Raw genomic sequence first — 9,437 nt, 5'->3', positions numbered from 1 at the left:
CAGGGGCCGAGTCCTGGGGCTGCGCGCCCGGCACTGCTGCCAGGGCGGCTCCGCTCCGCTCCGTGCGCCCCCGCCTGCGCCCCGGCGGCGTTACGCTGCCCCCACTGGCCAGGTTGGGCCGGATAGCTGGCTTTGTGTCTTCAGGCTCGGCTCGGGTCTTCTCCGCCCGCGGGAGGAAGTTGGAAGCGGCTGGCCCCGCACCGCAGCGGGGTCTGTCCCCTTCCAGGCAGGGCGCCTTTTGTTTGGGGAGAGTGAGCGTGTGTGCGCCTGTGTGCGCGCCTTTGCTATTCTATTAGCATCGCAACGTGGAGACCAACAAGGAATACATACAGACGGAGAGGAGACACATTCGCGCATACACACACACACACACACACACACCCGCGCAGCACACACACACACACACACACACACATCCACACACACAGGCGCGCGCCACACACAGGCGCGCACACACACCCTCCCTCCGTCCCTCCCTCTCCCGCCGGCTCGCCTGCCTCTGCCTCTGCTTCTCGCTCGCAGCCGGCAGCTGCACCTGCTCGTCGCCAGCCCTCGCCCTTAGGACTCGCTCGAGCCGGGCCGGGGATGTGGTCCCGGAGTGGCGGCGCGGGGACGCCGGAGCCCAGCGGGTGAGTCTGCGGGAGCTCGGAGCCGGTTCCCGGGGGGTGGAGAGGTGGCGAGGCCGGGGCCATGAGGGAGGGAGGGGAAGCGGGGGCTGCTGCTGCTGCGGTGGCGGCGGCGGCGGCGGCGGCGGAGAAGGAGGAAGCTTGGCTTCGTCGGGGACGTTGGGAGCCGCTGCTGGGGTGCCCCAGCCGGGCGATGGAGGACTGGAAGGCTGGAGGACTGGAGGGCTGGAGGGCGGGGAAGGTCTCGGTCTTTGAGCGCGGTATATTGGGCTGGGAGCCAAGGGTGTTGCTGTGGGGTGGCTGTGTGGATGCGTGTGTGTGTGTGTGTGTGTGTGTGTGTGTGTTCGTGCACGCGCGCGCACCCGCGTGTGTGTGCCAGGAGGGGGGCACTGGCGACCGCGGCTGCAGTTCGCGCTAACAGCACCAAAAGGAGCCGGGGGCCGCGCTCGGCCCCTCGGAGAACCATGGCTAGACTCTCTTGGCCTCCCAAAGTACGGCTGCCTCTTAGCCGGGTGCTCTTGGGCTTGCACCCTGGGGAGTTGGATCAACTTTGTCCACCTTCCCCTTTCAATGGCACTCCCCCCCCCAAGCCGTTTCTCCTCCTTGGAAGGGGGTTCAGTTGCAGAGAGGACGGACTGGCCGAGGGCCCAGGGGCGCGATCCTGCGTCCAAGAAGAACGGGCCCGTCCGAGATTCCAGGGGGTTGGGTAGCAGTCGGGTGGGAGGCTCTGCGGCCTGGCTGTCCCCCATCCCCACCCCATCCCTGCAAAATTATTATTCTTTAGAAGAACTCCGGGCTTAAAGGTTCTGCAAAGACATCTCTTCTTGGCAGGAGCCGGTGAGGAAAACATATGAGGAATGGAACATCAAAGATAGGCAAAGTGGCTCCCTGGGAGGGGAAGGGATAGATTTGGAAATGAAAGTGACCAATGACAGGAAAGGGGGAGGGAGGGGGGGGAGAGAGAGAGAGAGAGAGAGAGAGAGAGAGAGAGAGAGAGAGAGAGAGAGAAAGAGAGAGACAGAGAGAGAGAGAGAAAGAGAGAGAGAGAGAGAAGTGAGGTTTGGAGAAAGGAAAGGACTTAGCCAATAACATTCAGCTCTTAAGTTTCAGGGGTAGAATTCAAACCCAAAACTCCTCTTCCCTTCCCTTCAGCTGCTGCTTCTTCACAAACCTATTGGTTGAGCACCAGGGGTTGTCCACATCCTTCCGTATGTCTGGCTCCGTTGCTTTGAGGTTCAAAGTCTCCTGGGTCCCCCAGGTTGGGACAATCTCAGTGCTTAAGGAGCCCAGAGCCTTGTACCCTTGGAGCTCTCCACAGCTCCCTCCTGGTGTGGATCTGGGCTTGCAGGAGCCTCACTGAGTGGGGAGCTCACAGCCTGGACCATCTGGTAGCCTGATCAGGAGGCCAGTCTGCACAGGCCTTTATGCTGTGGGATTCCAAATGGTTGAGTTGTTCATAGAATGTGTACATTAGAGGTCATCTGGTCCATTAGGATGGGAGCTCCCTGACCGCAAGGAGCTGGGCCTTTGCCTGTCTTTGTATCCCAGCCTTTAGCAGTGTCTGACACTTAATAAATCCTTGATAAATGCTTATAAGCTGCCTTTTGACTAGTTCAGCTCCCTCATTTTGCAAATGGGAGATCAAGATTCTGAATGGGAAGGGGCCTTGCCTGAGTTCTTGCAGCTACTAAGTGGTAAAGGTATATTTTGAATCCAGATCTGTTCTGTGGAAGTAGGGGAAGATAAAGAAAGGTAGAATTATCATAGATTTCATCTTATTTGGGAATGAGTGTGTGTGTGTGTGTGTGTGTGTGTGTGTGTGTGTGTGTGTGTGTAAGGGTCTTCATTAAGACCATACAACAGCATTTTGGGAAAGAGTGACTAGCATCCTAAATGAACTATCAGATTCTTTGAGTCTATCAACTAAGGCCTCAGGAGAGACCAGGCCAACTCATTCTACTAGTGGCTTCAAGCCAATGTGGGTTGGAGGGCACAGGGGTAAACCTAGTTCCAGAACTAGGTGCCCTGAACAAGGGAAGCCCAGGAAGGGAGAGAGATTCCCTCCCCTTCATTCAGTCAAGTAGTATTTCCTGAACCATAATCTCTACTCTCTGTCCAGCCCCCTCGCAAGGTGCTTTGGAGGAGAGAGGGCTGTTCTAAGAGAGCCCAGTCTGGATAAACAGCATTCACATACAACCACAGGGCACCCCAAACTCAAAGAGCAGTGCTACGAGTCCAGGGAGGAGTGCAGGAAATAAGGGCTGCAGGCTGGTTGGCATTCAAGGCCTTCCATAATAGTGCTGCCTTCCTTCATTGGCCCAATCTCATCTGACACCTGTCCAGCTCTCCACAATCTGGTCAAACGTGCCATGTGCTCCTGCTTCCACTCTTGTTCATTCTCTTGCCAGTGTCTGTTCCTGCCCCCTCCTTGTTGAGTTTCATTCATCTAACCAGCATTTCTTAAGTGCTTACCATGAACTGGACACTGTGCTAGGCCCCGAGGATACAGAAACAAACAGGAACCATCCCCTGCTTCCAAGGACCTTGCATCCTAGTGGGGGAAATTCATAAATTTACATTCACAAATAAATCTCTATACATGCACAATCAAAGTGATTTAGGAGGACACTAGTAACTGGCTCTGGGGAGCATTGCTGCAGGGTATAGAACGTGGGCCCAGAGTCAGGAAGACCTGAGCTCAAATCCAGCCTCAGACTTTTACTAGCTGTATGGCCCTGACCAAGTTACTTTACCCTGTTTGACTCAGTTTCCACATTTGTAAAGTAAAGATAATCATAGATCTACTTCTCAGGGTTGCCAGGAAGACAAAATGAAATAATTTTATAAATTGCTTTGTGGACTGCAAAGCATTATATAAATGCTAGTTATTGTTGTTGTTATTACTCTCGTGCAGAGGGTGGCACAGCAAGTAAATCAGTTTGGCTGGAGCCCAGAGTATGTGAAGGGAAGGAACGTGGAGAGATGGGCAGCCTAGGGACGGATGCTGGAGCCACATGAAGAAGTTTTCCAAATGGCAAGAGAAAGTTTGTATTTTTATGCTAGAGGCGGGAGGTTAACCCTAGAGCTTTCTGAATAAGAAGATTGATGCGGTCGGACTTGTATTTCAGTAATATCTATTTGGCAGTTGCATGGAGGATGGATTGGAGAAGCAAGAGGCTTGAGGCAAAGAGACCAATTGGGAGCTATTATAAGGGTCCAGGGGAGAGGTGCTGGGGGCCTGAACAAGGCTGGTGGCTATAGGAGTATAGAGAATTAAAGCAGTGGACTACAAACGTATTTGGATTGTGTTTGATCTGTCTATCTATCTATTATCTAACTATCTATCTATCATCTATCTATCCATACACACACACACACACACACACACACACACATGTGTTTGTGTATGTGTTTTTTTCCTGGTGGGTCTGTTGGTTGGGGTATGATTAGGACTGCCTTGAGAAGTCAGTGCTTTGTTTAGAAGGAACAGTGTGTGTGTGTGTGTGTGTGTGTGTGTGCACGCGTGTGTGTATGTGTATTGACCACTGTGTCTAAAAGAGGTTGTATAGGACAGAGGTGTCAAATCTAGCCAACCCCTGAGTGTAGCTAAAACCAACATAATTGGGAATATTTAACCAAATAAAAATGCAACAAAACAGTGTTGTTTAGTCATTTTTACTCATATCTGACTCTTCATGACCCCATTTGGAAGTTTCTTGGCAAAGTTACTGGTTTGTCATTTCTTCCTCCAGCTCATTTTACAGATGAGGAAACTGAGGCAAACAGGGTTAAGTGACTTGCTCAGGATCACATAGCTAGGCTCGATTTGAACTCAGAAAGCTGCGTGTTCCTGAATCCAAGTCCAGTGCTCTATCCACTGGCACCACCTAGCAGCATAATAAAACATTAATAGCATTAATGCGTGCTTTTCTAAGTCAACTTGCACCGGCAAGGATGCTTATGTGTGGTTTAATGGCCCCCATTTCTATTTGAGTTTTATATCACTGTTGTAGGTGACAAGCTACAGAAGTGCTTTTAGGAAGACGGTTGCCACTCACCTTTCCATCTTCCAGTCGACTGATCACACAACCTTCCCGGTCAAGCCATTGTCAGTCCTTCTTCTGGAGACTTACAACTAAAAGGTCACTTCCTCCAGAAAGCCGGTTGGGGCCAGCCCAGAGAGTAACAACCTTCTTCTCTGATCTCCCACAACACTATTTTTCTTTTTTCACTTCTTTAATCTACCTGACGTGTTGTAGTTATCCACATGTGAGATAGTATGCTATGTGTTTGTAGTACCTGCATTTGTATCTTGTTCTCGTGAAGGCAAGAGCACAGCACTTCTAAGCTTCTGGCCTTCCAAGCTTCTCCTCCAGGATTTAGCACGGTGCTTTGCACTCGGTAGGCATTTAATAAATATTTGACAAGTTGAGTAGAGAGGAAGAGATCACTGTAGGGAAGGATGGAGGGGAGGGCTTCGTGAAAGAGATTAGGCCTTGAGCTGGGTCTTGAAAGATGGCAAAGATTCAAATAGGCATTGGGTGCTTAGATCAACCCAGTCTGGGTTTGAGGAGATGGAAGGGAGATCAGGATTTAATCAATCAACCAGTAAAAAAAGCATTTGCCATGTTTTAGTCACTCTGCTAGGCATTCTGGGTACAGTGATAGAGTTGAAATAATTCTTCCCTTTATGGATCTTATAACTGAGCTGGTGGAGGCAAATGGTATAAATTAGAATATATGCAAAGTAATTCAAGACCATTTTGGTGGAGAAAGCCAAGAAGCTGCTACCATCAGGAAAGATTTCTGGTATTGTTGGGCTGGGCCTTCAAGGAAGGTCCTTCCTGGGAAGTGGAGATGAGGAGGGAGGGTGTTCTAGGCAAATACACAGAAGTGGGAGGTGGAGGTTGTATGTGAGACACAGCAAGTCTATGTGGGTCAGACTACAGGGTTTTGAAAGTAACATGTGACAAGGGTAGATGGTTAGATTGGAGTCTGACCATGGCTTTAAATGGCAAATGGAGATATTTATATTTAATCCTGGAAGTAAGAGTGAGCCACAGGAATCTGAGAAGAGAAGGAGAGCCTCTATTTTGAGAGTAACCACTTTGGCCGCAGCTGACAAATAGGAGGCCTCGGTAGTATTCTGGAGAAGAGGTGCTAAGGAATCAAACCAGGATGATTGTTGGGTAGGTGAAGAGAAGGTGAGGGAGACTGAAGGTAGAAATAACCAGCTTTGAGGATCAAGAAGTAGAGCCAGGATGTGCGCTCAGGTGTGCCATTTTTGAATCCAGTGTTCTTTCCCATAAACCTGCACCTAATGTCAGAGCAGTAAACTTGGCTCTCAACTTGTACTGCATGATAAAGAGAGTTTTCGTTTCTTTTAAATAACAACTAAAAAGTTATGGCCCAGGGAGAGGTCGTTAACAATTGGGAGAATCAGAAAATCTTCATGTGGAAGGCAGCACTTTATTTGAATCTTGAAGGAAACTAAGGATCCTGCTAAGTGGGGAGTGAAGAGACAGTTATTTCGAGAGTAGGGGCCAAACCGGGCAGACATAGATGGATGGGAGATGACATCAAGATTAGGTAGCAAAATCATCCAATTTGTACCAGAGAATATGTGAGGAGAAATAACATATATTAAACCTAGAAACATATTTGAAGGGCTTTAAAAATCAGACAGAGGAATGTGTATTTTAGTCTAGAAGCAATAGGGAGCCATTGAGGCTTGTAGAGCAGGGAAGTAACATGGTCACACTTGTGTTTTGGAAGCCTCAATTTGGTAGCTGTGTGAAGGATAGGTTGGAGAAGAAGACCAAATGTGAAGACCAATCAGGAAGCGTTCAACCGAGAGGTGATGAATGAGGGATGAATTAGGATGGTAGATGGCATCCATGCAGATCTACTGGTGTTTTTCTTCGGGACTTGGAGTATGCTCAGAATGGTTTGGTGCATGAAAAAAGACTCAGGTGCAGCCTGATTTTTCTGGGCTATTACCTGGTGAGCTAACATTTGGTTTATCTTCTCCTGGGGATGGCTTGGACACTGGCGGTTGCTTTTTCCTGCTTTACCTTTACCTGGACCTGTCTCTATCCCCACTTTTCTTTGTTTTATATCTGAAATGACTAGCAGAGTGCATGGGACAGAGTTGGGGCTCGGTAATGTTAGTTGACTTTAATTATTAATGCATCTTATCCTACTTCTTTATATCTCTGCTCCTGTCATCATTTTTCGCCGTCTCTCTGTCTCTGTCTCATTTGGTCTCTGCTGTCATTTTTTGAAGTCTCTCAGTATCTCCTTCATAATTTTTTCTTGTCTTTTGTTGTCTGTCTCCATTTTCTTTTTTCTCCGTCTCTTGTCATTTTTCTCTGTCTCCATTTCTTTCTTTGTGTCCTGCTCCATCTCTATCTCTGCTCCTGTCAGCATTTTTCTCTTCTTTGTCACCGTTTCCATTGTATTTTCTCTTGGGTTCTGGATCTGTCTCTGTCTGTCTTTCCTTGTCTGTTCTCCCTACGAATCCCTATTCATGTCTGTGCTGGGAAACCCCCTCAGGTAGCAATCCCTGTGCCCTTGACTTCTGCTGACTAAGCACTGATCTGATACCAGTTCAAGTGATAGAGCTATGAGTTCTGAGACCCTGCTCTGGGAGGTTGGAGGACATCTCACTCAAAACTCGAAACTCAAGGAGTTTCGGTGAAAGGGAAGCTGGAAGCTGCTGGTATTCTGTCCTCAAGTTCTGGAAAAAGCCCTAAAATCTGTGTCCTCTATCACTTTCTTGGCGTCCTATTCAGGCCCACCTTCCTGTGTCCCCAAGGAATTCCAACAGGCCAAATTAGGACTGTCTCCAATCTGAGCTCAAGAGCAGCCTGGAGCCCTGTAAGGGAGATGATCACTTACTGTTGTATTCCCCCCCCACACACACACACTTGTGTCCCTTAAGCTCACAGAAATTTTATCCAGATGTGCCCAATTCTTTACTCTTGTCTCCTGGGAAAGATGGAGCCAGAAATTTAAAAGATGTTTTTTTCTCTCTGTTTCTTCACTATTTTCTTGGATTTAGAATGATGGGGGATGGAGAAGAATAGCAAAGGGGCCATGCTTCTATCTCCTTGAGGGGATATTGAGTTCAACCTCTGGATGGAAAAAGGGTGTGGGACCAGGAGAATCTCTTGGGGGGGTCATCCTTTTGAGGGGCAGAAGGATCAGCTGCTAGTATGACAGTATATAATGTGGGGGAGGGGAGGAAGGAGATGGAGGGATGTGTATGAAAGAGAGACAGAGAGTGAGACAGAGAGAATAAAAAAAGATAGAAATACAGACAGATACATACATAGAAAGAAACTGAGAGACAGAAACAGAAAGACAGAGAAAATGAGAGCGAGGAAGACAGAGACAGACAAAGAGAGATAGAAAGAGACAGAGAGATGGAGAGATTAAGACAGAAAGACAAAGAGACAGAAAGAGAATAAGAGAAGGGGGGAGGGTAGTGTGTATGAGAGAGAGAGACAGACAGAAAGACAGAGAGAATGAAAAAAGAGAGAAAGAGAGAGAGACACAGAGAGAGAGAGAAGAGAGAGAGAGACAGAGACAGAGAAAGAGAAAGAGAGAGAAGAGAGAGAGACAGACAGAGACAGAGAGATAGAAAGAGAAACAGAGAGTCAGAGTCTGAGACAGAGAGACAGAGAAAGAAGAGAGAGAGAGAGAAAGAGAAAGAGAGAGAGAGAGAGAGAGAGAGAGAGAGAGAGAGACAGAGAGAGGAAAGAGAGAGAGAGACACACAGAGAGAGACAAAGAGAGGAGAGAGAGAAAGAGAGATAGAGAGAAAGTGTGTGAGAGAGAGACAGAGAGACAGAGACAGAGAGAGAGAGAGACAGAGAGACAGAGACAGAGCGAGAGAGACAGAGAGACAGAGAGAGACAGAGAGAGAGAGAGACAAAGAGAGAGAGACACAGAGAGAGAGAGAGAGAGAGAGAAAGAGAGAGAGAGAGACAAAGAGAGGAGAGAGAGAGAGAGACAGAGACAGAGAAAGAGAAAGGAGCGAGAGAGAAAGAGAGCGAGGACAGAGAGAAAGAAAGAGAAAGAGAGGAGAGAAAGAGGAGAAAGAAGAGAGAGAGAGGAGAGAGAGAAAGAAAGAAAGAGAAGGAGAGCGAGAAGAGAAAGAGAGAGAGAGAGAGAGGTTAACATTATCAGTTATTTAAATCAGACTATGAATGAGTTTGTCACCGCTTTTCTTGGCAGTAGGTTTGGGTTTTCGGGTTGGGGGTTGTTTTGTTTGATAGTGGGAGTTAATATTCCCTCATGAAGAGGGAAAAAACCCAACTTATACATAAAGAAGATGCTTCAGGCCCCGGGGACAAAATGAATCACTTATATCCCATTTTGATGCACGGCTAATCTGACATATTCCTTTGAGAGACAGCATGGAGGATGGAAAAGCGCTGGACTTGAATTCCTGAGCCTGGGGGTGGGGACTCTTGGATCCCGGTATTGACACTTAGAGATAATTTCATCCAGTTTCCTAACTTTAAAGAGAAGAAAGATGAAGGCCAGAAATGTGAAACAAATTGCCTTAAGTCACGCGGAGTTATGGGAATGTGAGAATAAGAGAGAAAGCGAAAGACTTATTTAGTCCAATTCAATCGAAAAAACATTTATGAAGCACCAGCTACATTCCGGGCCCTGTGCTACTGCTGGGGATACAACTATAGAAATGAAACGGTCCCTGCCTTCAAGGAGCTTACAATCTAATGAGTCCAGATGCACAGAAAATGCACCTGAGGGATGGGTCTCTCTTTCCTTTATTTCGAAG

General features: G+C 48.0%; 1 protein-coding gene across 2 annotated transcripts in view; it reads left to right on the top strand.

The window, feature by feature from the left end:
* The first annotated feature begins 421 nt into the window (after window positions 1-421).
* Window positions 422-9,437, top strand: part of LINGO1 (leucine rich repeat and Ig domain containing 1) — a 506,273-nt gene continuing 497,257 nt past the window's right edge. For both annotated transcript variants that reach the window (XM_051982523.1, XM_051982521.1), the window contains exon 1: window positions 422-629. The gene's annotated coding sequence lies outside the window, so the exon portion shown is untranslated. The remainder of the gene's footprint in view (window positions 630-9,437) is intronic.

This window comes from Antechinus flavipes, chromosome 2 (assembly GCF_016432865.1).
Source record: "Antechinus flavipes isolate AdamAnt ecotype Samford, QLD, Australia chromosome 2, AdamAnt_v2, whole genome shotgun sequence".
In the NCBI taxonomy this organism is placed as follows: domain Eukaryota; kingdom Metazoa; phylum Chordata; class Mammalia; order Dasyuromorphia; family Dasyuridae; genus Antechinus; species Antechinus flavipes.
The sequence above is the reverse complement of the archived record's forward strand: the minus strand, read 5'-3'. Positions and strand labels throughout refer to the sequence as shown.